The sequence below is a fragment of the Rhynchophorus ferrugineus genome, unplaced genomic scaffold (assembly GCF_030347505.1).
Source record: "Rhynchophorus ferrugineus isolate W39M unplaced genomic scaffold, kcgeb_rfMv2 rfM4, whole genome shotgun sequence".
NCBI lineage: Eukaryota > Metazoa > Arthropoda > Insecta > Coleoptera > Curculionidae > Rhynchophorus > Rhynchophorus ferrugineus.
In genome coordinates, this window is record NW_027472583.1 from 36,394,998 (window position 1) to 36,400,325 (window position 5,328).

The following is a 5,328-nucleotide window of genomic DNA, read 5'->3' on the forward strand; positions in this document are numbered from 1 at the left end:
TGTATATAGTAAAAAGTGAGTAAAACAGAATATTTATATGTATAAATAGAATTAATTCCAATGTACAAGAACCCTCAGAAAATATCAGTGCGTAACTGTGTAGTCTGCCAGCATAAGTCAAGTTAGGATAACCTGGCAGAATCTGGATCTAAAATAGATAATCAAGGAGAAAATTCATACTTTATTGGCACAATTTATTGTTATCTTCAAGTATGTTGATGTCAAAGACCATTTGAAATTGTGTCTTTGGCAAAAATGTTGAACGCTTAACGATTTTACGTATCATCCTTATACAGATGCCATACTAATCCTCTCTATATCCTTCCGATTTTAGTATACGTACTGTGGAAGCGAGTAGATATAATTATTGTCGGCTTCGCTGGCGCAGTAGTTAAGGCGACAGGATAACCCTTTTGTAATAGTGTAATAGTGTTGTAATAGATGCGGATACGAATGCTACCAGAGCATGGCCGTAAATTCATATTTGTTATTGTTCCTAAGTGCCCATTAGCCACCAGTTCTACGCTAGTAACCAGGCTAGATAAGACAGGATGTTTTCTGGAATGATCCCCAAATTGCTCACTAGCCAATGGACATGCGAGAATCGTGGTTCGGAACCCACGTTAAGCAATAGGTCCAGTCCAAATACGCCGAGAAAATATTATTAATAGTATAACTATAAAAAAAGTGCTTCAAGTTATAAAATTTATGTTTAGTGCCATGTTACATCTAAACTTCCCTAGCACTGAGAAAGTGACCCAAAGGATTAGGATTGCCAAACGATAGAAAAAGTCAGAAGTTATTTCCTCCTATCATCCTCTAAGCATATTATCTGGGATATCCAAGATTTTCGAGAAACTACACATCAAGAGACTCGTCGTAATATTAATAAGAAAGAAATATTATTCCATAGCATTAATTTGGGTGCTGCAACAAGCCCGGGACAATGGAGTAAGTGCACAGATTGGTTCATCAAATAAATAAAAACTTAAACGAAAAAAAATATTGCTCGGCTATATTCCTCGATATATATCAAGCTCTTGATGAGGTATGATACACTGGACTTCAAGTTAAAACAAAAAAATCTTCTGCACCATTCGCACTTTCAACTACTAAAGCCTACAGACAGGTATTTTATTGTGAAAAAAAGTTGGTACACTGAACTACATCCAATATATTTAGATATACCACAGAGCAGTATCCTTAGTCTGACGTAGGGCGATTTTATCATCTCACAAGTATCCAATATCAGCTAATAGGAACCTCCAACTTCAATCTCGACAAATTTCGTTTGTGGTTGAAAGCATGGCGTATCAAAAGAATGAGACAAAATCTACTCACCTGCCTGTTCACTCTGCCTAGAAGGACTTGTCCTCTGGTAAACCTAAACTCCCGCAAGCAGATAATGTTAAATATCTGAGATTGCATTTGGATCGACGCTTAAATTGGAAAAAACATATATTTATAAAGCTTAAACAACTTGGGCTTAAACTGTACCAAATTGATTGGGTCATACGTCGTAAATTCAAATTATCTTTGCTAATTCATTTGTCAATTCTTAAGTCCATATTGACGTAAAGTATCGAATTGTGGGATACTACAAGCAAATCTAACATATCCGTTCTGCAGAGTTTCCAAAATAAAATGCTACGTGTCGTCCATCGTTAACGCCCCATATTATACCAGTAACAACCTAATTCAGCGCGATATCCCTCTGGAAACCATAACGAGTATAGGTTAAAACATTTACTGTCATCTGACCTGATTAATAGACACACAAAATAGTTTTTAGAATAACATTGAATAAAATTAAGTACAATAATAGTTTATAAGTTTATACGGGAGGTCATTATCAAATACTTATTATTGCCAATTGGATACTAATATTGTGAAATATTAAGAGAACAATAAAATTAATTAATAAAAATACTTATAAATTAATAGTTTAATAATAAACCTAATATATTATGAATTTTCCGCTAGAACCAAAACGAGCAAAACTCATCAGTCCTGAGAATTATCACAAATTAGGTTGTTTGCCAGTTGAGTTGTTAAGCAAAAATTTAAGCTAGAAAGAGAAACCTACTGAAACAAAGTGGCCACTGATTAGAAAGTAATTAAGAGATTGAGCGGTGAGTAAATCTACAAAATGAAAATATTAAATAGTTTTGAACGACAGCAACATATTTTGCACAATTTTTTTAGTGCTCTCCGGTATACTACAAAATTTAGTAGAGGATTTTTTACATCACAAAACCTCCCCAAATTTCACTTTCAGAATTTTACAATCAAAACGTCTGTAATGTTTCTGCTACCCATTTATATACGAATTTAGGTTGGTAAGCTAGTAACTATATTAATAACTTATATAAACAGCACGAACTGAATATAATTCTCACGTTTAAAGAACTAAATGTGCCTTTACCCTTTATTCCTACTGTCTGTACAGCCAACAGAGGGTCACTTCAGAGAGGATCCGTCAGAGATATATTAGTAGAGAAGCTGAATAATTGAACTGAAGAAAAAACTAAAACAGAAAGTTACTAATACTTTCAATTGATACATTTAAAGATTATCAGTGACCTGCGTAGACTAAAGTGTTTCTACTATCAGATCTGTTGAATGAACATATACCATAGTAAACTTTAGATCAAAATTTAGAATAACATATTTTGCATAGGGCATTACTTGTATATAATAATGTCATGTCCACTAGGCAAACTGATGAATCACTAAGGACAATAAAAGATATAGTGCAGAAAAAATAACTTATTTGCTATTTTTAAATAATAAAGCATACATTTCGGATCAACATTCAAATTTCTAATTATATTATAATTTTGTGTATTGTTAATTCAACACAAAAATAAAGTGTTAATTTATGTTTTCTATTAAAAAAATGCCTAAAATGATCAAAAAATACATACACGAAAATTATCATTAATATATGTTTTATTAAATACCCCATATATATCTCGAAGGTTGGATGAGGTATGACCTACAAATACTTTATGTAGCTGAGGAATAGAATTTGTGTTCACTTTTTATGAAAATCTCTTGCACACAATTGAGCTACTATTTTGGAAATAAATAATAAATATAAAATATAATAACAAATATCCTGCTATGTTTACAAAATTATTTCGCCCCCTTCAAGGTAACTCTTTGGATGCATTACATATATCAACGTTTTTTCGGAAAGGGCTGCGATATTCTAGAAACAATTTTTGAATACTAATGGTTCAAGGAAACTAAATCAAGCAAATACGGTTATAGTACGCTGTGTAATAAGGAACATTATTATGACGCATATAATTCTTCTTCAATATTATCAGATATTTTGCTCAACTAATTGTTCAAAGAAGAAAACTTTGAAATTACGTGATGATATTTTTAAATTATTTTAATATAACCGTCATATATATAAATCCAAAAAAGGATCCAGTAGTTGCATAGATAGCCAAAAAATATCAATTGAGAAACAACAGAAATCTATTTTTAACAGCAATTGATAGCTTAAACTACGGTCCTGTGTTCAATTACTTGAACTATTGAATAATGTATTGCAATTGCATTTTCGTAATTGAAAAGCAACATCTTCAATGCATCATCAATCAGGACTTCGACTGCTTTGTGATAAAACCAACCCATCAGTTTGTGGTACTAGTAGCAAAAGTGATCTGTGTTATTAACGGCGACTTTTTGTCTTGTTCATGGCATCTATTATGGGAATTTTATTACGTGACTTAAAACGTTATGTCTTATTGCTCGATGGTGTTGCTCGAAGCACGTCTTTATTTTTTAATTGCCACGACTATATTAGCTACATCGATGAATTAGCGAAAATTCCTGAAATTTTATTTACCTCTTTCGCGAATTCATCACTGAAAAAATGCCCGCAAGAAATTAATTTAAGAAAGTTATAATGCTATAAAAACTAATACGCTCATGTAAATCTTACATGATAACCCAAAACGTTGATACATACTTTTATACATACTTGTAATTGTCTACAAACCAAACACTATTTAAATAATAGGTTAGTGAAGAAGTATGGTTTTATACCATTTTGATCAATAGATCTAGGTTGTACAGTGAATGCATGAGAACTTTCCAGCGAAACTTTCTCAATCTCTGCTGAATTACTAAATATATGTGTGGCACAATGTTATTGATACAAGACATCGCGTTAATAATATAGCAAAGTGCATGCGGTTAGGCCTCCCAGAAGACCTAACCGCTCTCATCAAGTCCTATCTCTCGGACAGATCTTTCCAGGTCAAGATCAGGGAATCACTTTCCAGTCCTAAACAAATCGATGCTGGCGTACCCCAAGGTTCCCCGCTGGCCCCAGCCTTATTTAACCTCTTTATTTCAGGTCTGCCGAGAAAAGAGCACATTGACGTCGCCTTTTACGCTGACGACACTGCTTTCTTCATGGACGCCAGGTTCGAAGTTACAATTCATGAACGTTTACAGAAGCAGCTCGATCATGCGATCAAGTGGTTCAAATTCTGGAGGTTACAAATCAACCCCCTGAAAACCCAGGTCATCATTTTCCATAAGAAGTGTTACGCACTGCGCGTCTCGCAACTTAAGATCGACACCGCAATAATTCCATGGCTGGATAACGTCACGTACATAGGTCTTTACTTCGACCGGAGGTTCGGTTGGCATTCACAAATCCAGAAAACAATCCAAAAAGGTTCGGGGATAGCAAACCTGCTATCTTCTCTGATCTGCCCTTCTAGCAGACTTCCCATCTCCATCAAATGCTTATTTTACAAGATGTTAATTCGGTCCATACTCCTCTACAGATCTAATGTCTACTTCAAGCTTGTTACACCCAACCAGGTCAAACGGCTTCAAGTTTTCCAAAATAAGCTCCTCATGAGAATATTAAACGCTCCATGGTTTGTCAGAAATAATCAAATTCATAAGGAAACTGACACTCCAGAAATCAAGCACTTCACATCTCAATCATTCAACAAACAACAACTCAAGCTCAAGTTCTTCTGAAAATGCGCTTGTTCGCGAGCTGGTCGACATGCTGGGAGCTTAGCACCGCTTCACCGTCAAGCTCCCCCCTTTTCCAGGCTGAAACGACCTCACCCATCGCTACAGTCATAACTTTTGCCCCCATACAACAGTATCCAGTTGTGTGTTAACTCAGGTTCGCGAATCAATAGAATCAATCGCCGGGCCCTCGTACCCAATAACGGCTGCCCGATCAGCGGATGCCATATCCCCAAATTTAATGCAGTAGCAGTAACGAAGTTAATAATACATCAACTCTATTTGGTTTGGCTAGGTTCGACCATCGAGTGA

At 34.9% G+C, this 5,328-nt stretch overlaps 1 non-coding gene across 1 annotated transcript; it reads right to left on the reverse strand.

Annotated features, from left to right (window-relative positions):
* Positions 1-251: 251 nt before the first annotated feature.
* On the reverse strand, positions 252-358 carry LOC143196769 (U6 spliceosomal RNA). The gene has a single exon (XR_013005836.1). It is a non-coding gene; the product is annotated as a U6 spliceosomal RNA (small nuclear RNA).
* Between the last annotated feature and the right edge of the window lie 4,970 nt (positions 359-5,328).